Here is a 13,087-nt window from a genome sequence, read left to right as displayed (position 1 = left end):
TGGGATGAATACCATACGTATCCCTTTGATCCCGGAGGATACTCAACTAGCTTTGTCATTGATAGTGGTTCCTTATCCTCTCCACTTGCACAAGATTATCATGGGACCATTGCCTTGGATTTTTCACGCCTTGGATTTCATTTCGATCCAGGTGGTTACGTAGATAGCCTCATCATCGACGGGAGCCCTTTATCCTTTCCATTTGACCTAGGGGGTCATATGATTCATGTATGGGTCTTCCCCTACATCAACATTCAGTCATGGATGTGATTTTTGGGTTTTGTACATAGCCACTTGTATATGTCTTTTCTTTGGACACAACCACCCTTCAATTTCAAGCATGAAATCATTGTAGAAGGGGATGTTTTGTAATGAAGTAGGTTTGGGTGCACATGCACATGAGAAATAGGGCCTAGGCACTTGGGCTTAGGGACATTTACATGTGTACAAGTTTTTGGGGGCTTTGGGCTATACTTGGCATAGGGCTCATGGACATTGTACCCTTTAAATCATATAAAATTATGATGAGTATTGTGAGGAACTACAACAAGGGCTACATTTTCACCCAAATTTGGCTATCTCCTAGAAGTGTGTCACTAAAATTGATCGCTAGCTCGTGAAGTAAGTTACAAACATAAGTGCCTAAGATCTTCAATTAAAACCACGAGCATTACCCGTAGAATGAAATCAATTCCATTTGAATATTTATGTTGAATCCAAAACACATCATGACTAATGGTCTAAGGAAAAATAGTAAGCAATAAAGCTACAAAAATCCTAACTAGATGTAACTTGCACCAAAATTTATCGAGTAGATGTACAATGATGGCATGATTAGTTGTTATTAAGACTCTTATACATGAATGTGAGTATATATTTTTCATAAGTAGGTCGTGCGTCAACCATGGGCAGCCATTTATATAACATTTCATGTGCCTGCACATAAAACAAGTCATTGTTCGATGGATTGACTTCCTACTAATCGATATCAAGATCCTCACGTAATGAAATAAACCCTTTAATCTTGTTGTGGAATATTGCCACATATGCGGTTCCTAATTGAATTCTTAATTAAGATATTCCTATACAGAAGTCCCATTCCTTACACTTTGGGGTTGTCTTATGGATCATGGGGATATGGAGCCTCACTTGGGGAAACATTTTTGCATAAACCCCAAGGGATTCACAAGCCATATCTGGTATCACGAGAGTGTAAGGGAAAGAGGTTTTTGGAAGGGGGGGCTTAAGCTTATGAGTTAGGGGTTGAGGGGGATTTATGGTGGCAGGGGGGACAAGGGAGCAGGGGAGAATGAAAGTAGCGGTTGTGTTTCTTCTTGTACTTTACAATATATGATCTAGTGGTGTAGTTTAAAAGCTTAATTAGTTTACTACTCTTTTATGCTGACCACACATGGAACAATTTTCGGAGAGTACATGTAGGTCTTTGTGCTTCTAGCACTTACATCCATGCTACTTACATGGGCTGCAACTTGTCACGTGTATAACATCAATATCTGCTATTTGATTTTTAAACCTTAAGTAGGGGGTACTTGAATTTTATAATTGGGACTCATATGCTTTGAAAAGGGTATAGTTTAATTTCTAGAGAAACTTAAATAGGGGGTTTTTATGAGTTTCATGATGCAGGTGACGTCCCCTTTCTATGGAAAGTGAATTCCGTAGGGCACGAACCTTGCATGAATCTTTTTCACCATGGGTTGAAGAGGAAAATGCAATGTTGAACAAACACTTTCTTCATAGTGTCATCCAATTGCTACTATTTTTTGAAAAATTGGAGGCAACATTTTTTCTCCTTGGAAGATGAGGTAGATTTTTTAAAAGTTGGGCAACCTCAAGGAAACCCGTCTTTTCCTGAAACCTTCTTGTTTAGGGCCAGGTCGCATGGTTACAGCTTCCCAGCTTTTCGGCTCTCTGAAACGGGCAGGACTCGCAGGAGGAATTCGCACTGCCCCAATGAGAAAAACCACTTGGAGGTCGCATTTACACCTGCCCTTTGAACAGAGAGAAAACGCTGGGAGGTCGCATGCTGTTCGAATTTTTTTTCCGCCCAAATTATTGGCGCTCCTCCTCCTCCCTTCACGCTCTCGTTTGGCCTCAGTTTCTACCCAGGTACTCTTTTGCCTCTTGCAGAAAGCTCTCTCTCTCTCTCTCTCTCTCTCTCTCTCTCACACACACACACACACACACACACCTCTTTGCAGAAAGCTCTCTCTCTCTCTCTCTCTCTCTCACACACACACACACACAGACCCACCTGGCGCGCAGAACCCCCACTCCTCACAAGTCTGGCAGAGCTCTCAGATTTATAATCTTCCTTCTTGTTGGAGGCCTGCAAAGGAAATCTTACTCCAGCTAGAAGCTCACATTTGGTGGTGCCTAATCATTAACATGGTCCTACCAAAGCACATTCCATTTTCCCTCATGTCTGGGCTTATTTTCACACTCGTGCTCATTCTTCGCCGCCGTCAACAACTACGAAGCCTCTGTTATCAATCACAGAAGATTCATCAAAGAAGAGAACTCGGCCCTTGCAGCAAGCCATCATGGGATTATTTAATACCTCTACTGCATGCTTATGTTGAGCACTTTTGCATGGAGGCTTTCATTGCACGCAGGGTAATTTCAGAGTGGTATGTGAAACCACGAACACCCCAATGGTGGAACAACTATGTTGGCTTTGTGCATGCAGATGATAAGAGGTTCAGGAGTGTATTTAGGTTGCCTTTGTGCCTCTTCCAAACCACAGTGGAGCTTCTAAGGGTGCATTTGCAACAGGACGACATACCAAGGTCATTTGCCAACATTAAAGGGAGGGTGCTTCCTGTCGAGAAGCAAGTGGCAATGGGGTTATTTCGTTTGGCAACAGGTACATCCATGATAGCTATGAGTGAGTTGTTTGGTGTTGGAAAGTCCACAGTTGTTGAGTCTGTAGATAGATTTGTGAAGGCCTTGTTGGTGCATCAACGCCAATACATAGCATGGCCGAGAAGCTCCAATGAGATTGAAAAGATCAAGGCTGGCTTTTATGTCAAGCAAGGCTTGCCTAATGTTTGCGGAGCTATGGATGCTACACATATTCAGATGGAGAAACCAAATGGTGAGCTCGGCTTGGATTGGTATGATAGAAACAAGGACTACTCTATGTTGGTTCAAGCTGTGGTGGATAGTGACATGCGTTTTTTGGATGTATTTGCTGGATTCCCAGGGTCGGTCAATGACAATAGATTGCTTAAGAACTCAGCTTTTTATTCTTGTGCTGAACGTGGTCTAATACTAGATGGTCCTGACTATGTGAATGGCTCTTTCTCCATACGAGAGTTCATTGTGGCTGATGGAGGCTATCCGCTACTTCCGTGGCTAATGAGACCTTACAAGACTCCCACCACTTCAACAGAAAAGTTGCTCAACTACAAGTTATCGTCTACAAGAATTGTGGTAGAACGGTCATTTGGACTTCTTAAGATGAGATGGAGATATCTACATGGCAAAGTGATGAATCCATATCCACGTAAGTTGGCCCGGGCCATTGTTGCTTGTTGCATGCTCCAAAACATGTGCATAGAAAGTGGTGTCACAATGGAAGGGATTGAGAACATCACTATGGATGTACCATCAAGAGATGATGAAGCCACAAGTCCCATCGACGCCCCAGCAGCGGATGCCACAGCCATGAGAGACTCTCTAGCTAAATTCTTGCATCCTTTTTTATAGAAAGGCCATCATGTAAGAAATATATATCTTTGCTCGTGTATGCATCCTTTTTGAGAGAATGACCATCATGAAAGACATATATCTTTGCTCGTGTATGCATCCTTTTTTAGAGAATGACCATCATGTAAGACATATATCTTTGCTCGTGCATGCATCCTTTTAGAGAGAATGACCATCATGTAAGATATATATATCTTTGCTCGTGTAATAAAAGTTTTGTTGTGGGTTAAATGAATTGGTCTTTGAGATAATTTGGAATGATGTTGGTGTCCTTGGTTTGAAGAGCTGAATAGCTAGTTTTTAAAAATCTTTTATATACTTTGTTTGAGAATAACTTTAAGCATGTAATTGGTAAGTGTGATCACTAAAGAATGAGGCTTGACATTGTACTCCCTAGAATTATTGTCCTTTGTCCTTGTTATGAGAAAGGTGATCAATAATATGCATTTGCGCATGTTTACAGATAGCTATTTGTGCAATTCAATGGTGGTCCATCTACATGGCTATGACTAGGCTTTTAAGGAGTGTATTCTTGAATAAAGTCATTTTCTTTATCTTATTGGATATTCAGCTTGTGATATATGAAATTGGGTTACATGGATCTACCTTCTTGTTGTGTTTTTTGTTGTTGTGAATTCATCTTGTGTCTTGACTCGAAAGAACCACCGCACCTTGGAATTGACTCTCAGAAGCAAACAAGGGTAACACAACCGCGTGTTTCTCAGAGCCTAGGAGGTTGTGCAATGAGGTCATGCTTGTAGATTTTGATGGGCCGGATGGCTAATTGTTGGTAGTAGGCTCCCTTAAGTGTGATAATCTACAAATCAGCTATACTTGTGCATAGAGCGGATTCTATGGTAGTGGGTAGTCCAAACGCTATGATAACCGCTAAATTATCTTGTTGGAATATTTCAACATATAATTTGTCACTATAGATGTGAAGATATGTATTTCTATCAGGCAGACACAACAACCAGGTGTAGAACATGGTTTGGCATGACAGTGTGTGCCAGAGAAGCTATACAATGAAGTCATATGCAAGGTTGTGTTGTCTAATTGGTAGTAAGACAGTCTAAGCATGATAATCTACAAATCAGCAATTTTCTTGTGCATTGATAGTATGACTAATGTATGCATGATAATCTATAAATCAACCATTTTCCTGAGTTGTCTAATTGGTAGCGTGACTTGTGTATTCTATTTTCGCATTAGGATGGAGGAATCACAGCCATTTTCTTGAGTTGTCTAATTGGTAGCATGACTTGTGTATTCTATTTTCGCATTAGGATGGAGGAATCACAGCCATGGTGAAGTGAATATATGTGTATGTGTGTGTCTCGCTATGCCACAATAGACTTAGAGTGGGTTTAACACCAATTTTTGTGCTCTTGAGTGCATCAGAAGCTCATATAGGTGAAGTCATTCGTGGTGAACTGCAGGACAGCACTTCAGATTTTTGAACATAACTTCCACTAAAAGTGTCTGATTGACAAAAAAATTAGTGCATCATGAAGCTCACATTGAGCTTGATAAACTTGCAAAAGAGGTGGCAACCTGATTTAGTCTTTGCTTCTCATGAGCCTCAGATCTATGAGACTCTCATCCCAAGCCTCTGAGAGCTCTACCATGTCATGCTGCAAGGGAAGAAATTCATGCAAGACTGCATGCATGATGATCATGGGTGGGTTAACAGAGCCGTTGACCTTGCTTTCAGCACAGATGCGCGAGAAGTTCACCTCCATGGCTTCATGTGGTGCATCCATGTCATCAACCAGGCAATCAAGCTGCAAGCCATGGCAAGAAGGAATGAGGACCATATGCACAAAGGCAAGGAGAAGACGAGTACAGTGTTTGTTGAGTCCTTGAACCAAGTATGGGCTGGTGCGTCTGATCTAAAGGATCTAGACACACTCTCCATGGCATTGAAACACAAGATTGAATCATCACGAGGGCAAGAGGAGGATGTAGATAACCTAATGGCTAAATTCTTGTTGCAGAAGGTGTGCAGCCCAGACTGCCGGAATTACGAGCTTGCCAAAAAGGAGGAGCCTCTGCCGGAGTGTTTGTGGGTGGATCCGGCGAATATCCGCATCATAGACACCATTGCCAGCAACGGAAGCACGGTGTTTCACGAGGTGGAGTGGTGGGGGAGAAGGTATGGGCAGAAGGAATTCATGGATGTGAAGGACAAGTCATGTTTCAGCCATGGAGGCAGCCATACAAGCCAGGCTGAGGCACCCTAATCTAGTTGAACAGAGCAGTTTTTGCATCATCATTCCTGGTGGACTGCAGGACAGCACTTCAGTTTTTTGAACATAACTTCCACTAAAAGTGTCTGATTGACAAAAAAATTAGTGCATCATGAAGCTCACATTGAGCTTGATAAACTTGCAGAAGAGGTGGCAACCTGATTTAGTCTACAACATGGTCAAAAAGCTAGTTGAACAGAGCAGTTTTTGCATCATCATTCCTGGTGGACTGCAGGACAGCACTTCAGTTTTTTGAACATAACTTCCACTAAAAGTGTCTGATTGACAAAAAAATTAGTGCATCATGAAGCTCACATTGAGCTTGATAAACTTGCAGAAGAGGTGGCAACCTGATTTAGTCTACAACATGGTCAAAAAGCTAGTTGAACAGAGCAGTTTTTGCATCATCATTCCTGGTGGACTGCAGGACAGCACTTCAGCTTTTTGAACATAACTTCCACCAAAAGTGTTTGATCGACAAACAAATTAGTGTATCATGAAGCTCACAATGAGATCTATAAATTTGTAGAAGAAGTAGCAGCCTGATTTAGTCTACAACATGATCAAAAAGATAGTTGAACAAAGTAGTTTTTTCATGGCAGCTTAACTCTAAATTGGAGTGTTTAGTACAAATGTTTAGCACAAATTGAACCATGGACAATGCTAAGTACAAAGTTTATTGCCGATAGATATATCATGTACAAAAGTGGCTTGACATTCATATAGCATGATCGGATTATACATACTACATCGGATGGAATAGAAAAGGGCTTTATATATTGGGCAAAATGAGATAGGAAATCTACATAACCAAGAAGATGTGATGCCTTAATACATATCTTGACTTCCCATACAAGATGTGTGTCATGCTAATTTCCCATGCTAGGAGATGATGCATGCATAGCAAAGCATTTGAAAGCTTCAGCAATTTGCTTCAATGCCTCATTGCTCTCCTCCTCCAATGCAAGGCGCTTTCGGTTGAGTGCCACGGACTCTTCAAATTCAGCCCTCGTCAATTCCAGGACATCATCATCGTGCTTTGTCCTCCTCGAATCAATGCCCTCCATGAAAGAGAGAAGTTGCTTGGTTGTGCCCTCTAATTCTTTCTTCAAGATGGACATTTTATCTCCTCGCTTGCGCTTCTTACCGGATGAGCCCTCGTCAACCAAGATCTCCTCCTTCTTGTCCAGCTTTGTAGCCTTGTCTGGCGAAGTAAATGAATCTCCTATGCATCAGAAAAATAACATTAAGTATGGATCCTTTACACTAAGAATTAAGTATGGATCATTCACAGCTAAAAATTAAAAACAACAAATGATTTTGCATCTTACCCAATATATCCTTTGAAGTGTCATACACAATGTTTGCTGAATTAATCAATCTATCTGACCCAATACGGTCAAGCATGGCTGTGTATACATCTTCTGTAAAGCTTCGAGGCAACTTCATCTCGTCTCTCTGAGTTGAGCTCATAGACCAATAACTATCTCCACCAGAAGGAATATGTTGTTCGTAGTCATGAATCTTCTTGAATGCAGCTAGAATGCGGTCCCAATGAAACAGGCATTGGTCGGCTGAGCGGAGCACCCCTCGCTGGATACAATACGTGGATATAAACTCCCACCGCTCGTCTTGTGTCTTTAGAACAGCTCCTAAATTGCCTTCTCTCATATCCTCTAGAAGCTTTGCTCTGCCATCTAACAAAGTCACTGTTTCTTTGAGAGTCCAATGCCCGCTCCGAAAGAAAAGCTTTGGCGGTATTGGCTTATCACCATCAGGAACTATCCGTTGTGAATCAATGTCTGTGCTTGAAGGCATAGGCTGGGAAGTGACAGTTGGAACCTTTGATGGAATAGGTTGAGATGTAGGCAGCAAGGTTGTCTTTGGAGCACTAGAATGCATGTTTGGGGATGAAATAGCTAAAGCTTTCTTTCCTTTTCTAGGCTTTCTAGCTTTCTTGCCTAGAGCATCTTGGCATGGAGTATGATTAGTAATGTTTGACAAAGGTGTTTGTATAGCAGATGGGTGGGCTGAAGACAAAGGAGAGCAAGGGCTGCCTCCATGTGTGGCAGCTGGGAAAGTAGTTTGAGAAGGTAGGTTAGTTTGAACTTGAGGAGAGCAAGGGCTACCTCCATGGGCCATAGACGGAAGATCATCAGTAGTAGTCATGCTACCAATAGAGGGCTGCTGGCTGCATTGTGTGGAAGGGACAAATTCATCTTCGTCCCACTCCATATTCAAATCCAATGAGTAGTTTTCCATCCCATAAGACCTGCAAGTGGATGCAAAAGAAATCAGTAGCAACTCGAAAGCTAAATTGTGAGTGATAAGGAGCATGGGCAAAGCCCATGAGCTCCTGTTAGAGATACTGAACTTGTAAAAATCCAACAAGAAACTGAGAAGAAGAAGAAGAAGAAGACCTACATTGTTATTGCACAGATGTAAAATATCCCTCTGCTGTGAAATAACCCTCTGTTGCAGATGTGAAAAAGCTCAAGAGGAAAAATCCCTGCTGCAGCCCTCTCCTGCAAACGTGAGAGGAAAAAGACCACATTTGAAAAAATTTAAAGGTCGCATGTCTCAATGTTTTATGAGCATGACACCTGGCACAAAACAATTGGTGTAATTTGAAATGCAGTCGAGCTGCTCTAAAAATTGAATCAATTTCCCTCCCTACGAATATCTCAGGATCCTGTTATAAATGTGTAAAAGACAGGTTGGCGGGGTGAGCCATGTGACCCCTAAGTGGCTGCCCTTCCCACTAATAAAGCTGGCGGGCTGTAGCCATGCGACCTGGCCCTTACACATGCCTCCTTATCGCTTTGCGTGTGTAAATGTGGTCTCATGGTCACGTCGACGACTAGATAGGTGTTACTACGGTCTATGCTTGTTTGCGCGCATGCGCCATCACCTTGTTGATTCTGCTGAAGATAACAACACGGAAGACGTACATCTTCATGTTATTGATTAATTTTACACAAATGGCCAATATTCATCCTCAGCTTCCCTATTGGTGTCTCGGGAATAGCTGTACGACGCCAGCGTATCGGCACGTGAATTTGAAACCATCATTTCACACTCGTGAACGGATTCTGTCCGCGTGCAACGCGTCGCCCACAGCTTTTCCTTCTATAAAAACATTCCTTAGCCTTGTCCATCCTTCAGCAATGCCTCCCATAAGCTGAGTGGCTGTAAGTTCACCTGATTCAGCTGCGCTCTCCATTTATAGCTTGCCCATCATCCACAACCTTACTTTTGATTAGTTTATGCTTAACGTAATTGTCTCCTGTGCACAGCGATTTTCTTACTACATTGCGCCCATTGGGATTCTAATTTACTCAGTTATCATGTCGATCGCTTGCTTATTTATTTGAAATTCCATTAGAAACACAGGCTTGTTAATATCTAGCTTTGAGAGAAGAATGCAGCCTCACAGTAATCCTACTCATTCTACCCGGCCTGGTCATTTGATCCCCTGTCATAATTGCCGGCAAGAGGTTGATGACCCGGCCAGGAAGCAAAGCTCGCCCGCAAATATGGCAAGCAGTGTTAATGGTAGTGGGATTGTTTTTGAGAGCGTAGCTGGAAAGCCAGTGCAGATAGCAGTGATGATTGATCAAGTAGTACCAGTTGAGATTGAAGCAATTAATGTTTGCTACAAGGCACCAAACACACTCGGCATTGGAGGTAGATTAGCTAGAAGGCTTTGGAAGAGAGAGTGCGATGAGGCGGCCAAAGTTGGCATGGATTATACTTATAATTGCAACAAATCCTTGATTGTGAAGAATGTGAGTTTTAGAGCAAAAGCTGGGGAGGTCCTCGCCATTGCTGGGCCGAGTGGGGCTGGCAAATCAACAGTATTGGAGCTCTTGGCTGGAAAAATTCGCCCAAGTAGCCCTCCTGATAGCATCCTCATTAACCAGCAGCCCATGCATGTGCCCACATTTAGACGCATATCGGGGTACATACCCCAGAGTGATGCCTTGTTTCCTCTATTGACTGTCAAAGAGACTCTATTGTTTAGTGCAAATCTGAGGCTTCCTTCCACAATTTCTAAGGCAGAGAAACAAGAGAGGGTCAATTCCCTAATGATAGAGCTTAGGCTAATGCATGTTGCTAATACTCGCATTGGCAATGATGATGCGAGGGGTGTATCGGGAGGTGAGAGAAGAAGGGTATCAATTGGTGTAGATGTGATCCATGACCCTGCTGTGTTGTTGCTCGACGAGCCCACTTCTGGTCTTGACAGTGCTTCAGCTCTTAACGTAGTGGAAATGCTTCACTCCATGGCTAAAACGCGCTCTAGAACCATCATATTGAGTATCCATCAGCCTGGCTACAGAATTATCCAGCAAATTAACTCCTTCTTGCTCTTAGCTAACGGCTCTGTTGCCCACCATGGTTCTCTCCAGCTTCTACAGTACCAACTCATGGCAGCAGGCCACAAGATCCCACCTCAAGTGAACATACTCGAGTATGCCATTGAGCATATAGTCTCAAAAAGTATACTATTGAGTCCTGCAAGTGCTGTAGAGAGTAATTATTCATCAAAAATTGATGACCTTGCTAATTATTCAAAAGGCAGCTGCAATAACTGCAAGCATGATGAAGGATCAGGCCAGATTGAGGCAGGTGGTGGGTGCATTGGAGTGCAAATCAACGGCGGCGGTGATGAAATATCGGCATACATTGATCATCAAAGCGATGCAGAGATTGCAGCTCCTACATTTGCCAACAATAATGTGCGAGAGATGATCATTCTATCACAAAGGTTTTCAAGGAATGTGTTTCGGACATATGAGCTCTTCACATCTCGGGCACTTCAATCATTGCTGGCAGGATTAGCACTGGGAACACTGTACATTAATGTGGGCACTAATGCACGGGGGGTGGAGGAGAGGTTAGGGTTTTTTGCATTCACGTTAACATTCTTGCTGTCATCAACGGTGGAGGCGCTGCCGATCTTCTTGCAAGAACGGCAGGTATTGATCCGGGAGACATCAAGGGGAGCTTACAGAGTGTCATCATATCTCCTGGCCAACCTCTGTGTGTTTCTACCTTTCTTTCTCGTGCTTGCTCTCCTCTACTCTCTCCCTGTGTACTGGCTGACAGGGTTGAGCAGCAACCCATCTGCTTTTTGCTTTTTCTTACTCATAGTATGGCTAGTGCTGCTCACGGCCAACTCCTTTGTAGCCTTCTTCGGCGCACTCGTCCCAGACTACATCATGGGGAACTCCATCATCTCAGGCTGCATGGGCGCCTTCTTCCTCTTCTCCGGCTACTTCATCTCCAAACAAAACATGCCCCCTTACTGGCGATTCATGCACTACGTTTCACTCTTCAAATACCCCCTCGATGCCCTTCTCATCAACGAGTATTCCAGCCTGCAGGGCAAGTGCTTTGGCTTGCTTCTACCCGGAGGTGATTGTACCCTTACCAGTGGCGATGTGCTGAGTCAACTGGGTCTCCAGAACAGCTCCAAATGGTCGAGTGTCTTCATCATGGTCTTGTTTGTTTGCCTATACCGATTGCTCTGCTACATTGCGCTCCGCTTCAAGGTGTGCAGGAGAAGGACTTAGACAAAGGGCATTTGTAATTATGGATTCTAATTAACAAAGCTCCCGATTCGATCCCACAGAAATAAGAAGATCTTGCCAACGGTTTCTTAGCTGCAGATTTATGTAAACTCACTTCTCTCCCTGCTGGAAGAGGATTGATAACTCTTCTCAGTGGGAGTTCATCAGATTCTCTCAGAAGTAGGATCACAATAATCCTCGTTGTTACCATAATTATCATGTTCAGATTCCAAAATGTTTGTAATCACCCCCTAGTTCACTCAATATGTAGCTACCCTTCAGAGCAGCGGCTAGGATCAAACGTGCCGCCTGCAGCTTCACATCAATTTTCTTCTTTTTTATTTGCAAGCACTTAGCCTGGTATAATCAGGCAATGTACATGATCATTTGCTGTTACCAGGATCTTTTAGCCATCGCATGTGCAAGAGAAAACAAAACAAAACAAACAAGCAAACTCCAGTGCAATGTATTCTGCACCATTGAAATTTGACAAATTTCATAGTTGAAAGGTTTGGAAAATTTAAGATTTTGGGTGGTTTTAGTTGGAAATGCCTTCAAATTAGACGTTTTTTTAATCGGATTTTCACCACTTGGTGGGGGAGACTTGTCTTTGCACACTGTTTGAATGAACGACGCTTGGCAAAAGTTCTCAGGTGGGAAAAAAAAAAGCACTGGCCAGATGCCAATAGTGTCCAAAAGAAACGTCTATTAAATAAACTTCATATTTCTTAAATAAAAAGAATCAGTCCGTGACTATAGGCCCTCAAGTTATCTATCTATCTATCAACCATGGACAACCAAGGAACAAAGAGAGAGGAGGAAAAAATCAGTCCGTGACTATAGGCCCTCAAGTTATCTATCTATCTATCAACCAGGGACAACCAAGTAACAAGGAAAAAGAAATCTTGGATTTTTAAAAAATAAGAGTAAAAAACCTCTGCCATTGACCCTTTGTATTCCAATTGACCCTTTGTATTCGATTCCTGTTTTTCGCTTTTCTTAATGTCTTTTACATTCCGCAGCAACGTGTAGGTTGATTACTAGTATCAATTGAAGGCAAGACCCGGAAGGGCACACTTATAAAGGATTCTCCAAAATACGTACTTTCCTCAACACTGCCCAACATCCTCTATATCTTATTTGGGAGTTGCCACCTGGTGGCTACTAGTTGCCCCATGTTGTAGGGCCTTTCTTTCTTCTCTTCTTTCATACTATACTACTATTATTACTTTTTTATACCATACTATATATGTGCACGTATGCACACACACACACACACACACACACACACACACTACAACTACAAAATATATCTCTTATTTGATGCTTAGATAAGAGGATTAGAGAGAGACAGAGTTAGAAGGTTAGAGAGAGTCGGAGAAAGGTAAAGAGAGTGACTTCGAGAAAAACAATGAGTGTTAGAGAGAGAGAGAGAGAGAAAGAGAGAGAGGAAGGCTAGAAAGAGCAAGAAAGAGAGTTAGAGAAAGGTAAAGAGAGTGAGTGTTACAAAGAAAGAGAGAGAGAGAGAAA

The 13,087-nt window shown here is 42.5% G+C and overlaps 1 pseudogene across 1 annotated transcript; it reads left to right on the top strand.

Annotated features, from left to right (window-relative positions):
* The first annotated feature begins 9,147 nt into the window (after positions 1–9,147).
* LOC147636390 (ABC transporter G family member 10 pseudogene) lies at positions 9,148–11,967 on the top strand (annotated as a pseudogene). The gene has a single exon (XR_015266526.1). The product of XR_015266526.1 is annotated as an ABC transporter G family member 10 pseudogene (transcript).
* Positions 11,968–13,087: the final 1,120 nt, after the last annotated feature.

The sequence above is a fragment of the Cibotium barometz genome, chromosome 8 (genome assembly GCF_041138505.1).
Source record: "Cibotium barometz isolate CiBa-2024 chromosome 8, ASM4113850v1, whole genome shotgun sequence".
In the NCBI taxonomy this organism is placed as follows: domain Eukaryota; kingdom Viridiplantae; phylum Streptophyta; class Polypodiopsida; order Cyatheales; family Cibotiaceae; genus Cibotium; species Cibotium barometz.
Note: the sequence above shows the minus strand (reverse complement) of the source record. Positions and strands in the feature narration are given on the sequence as shown.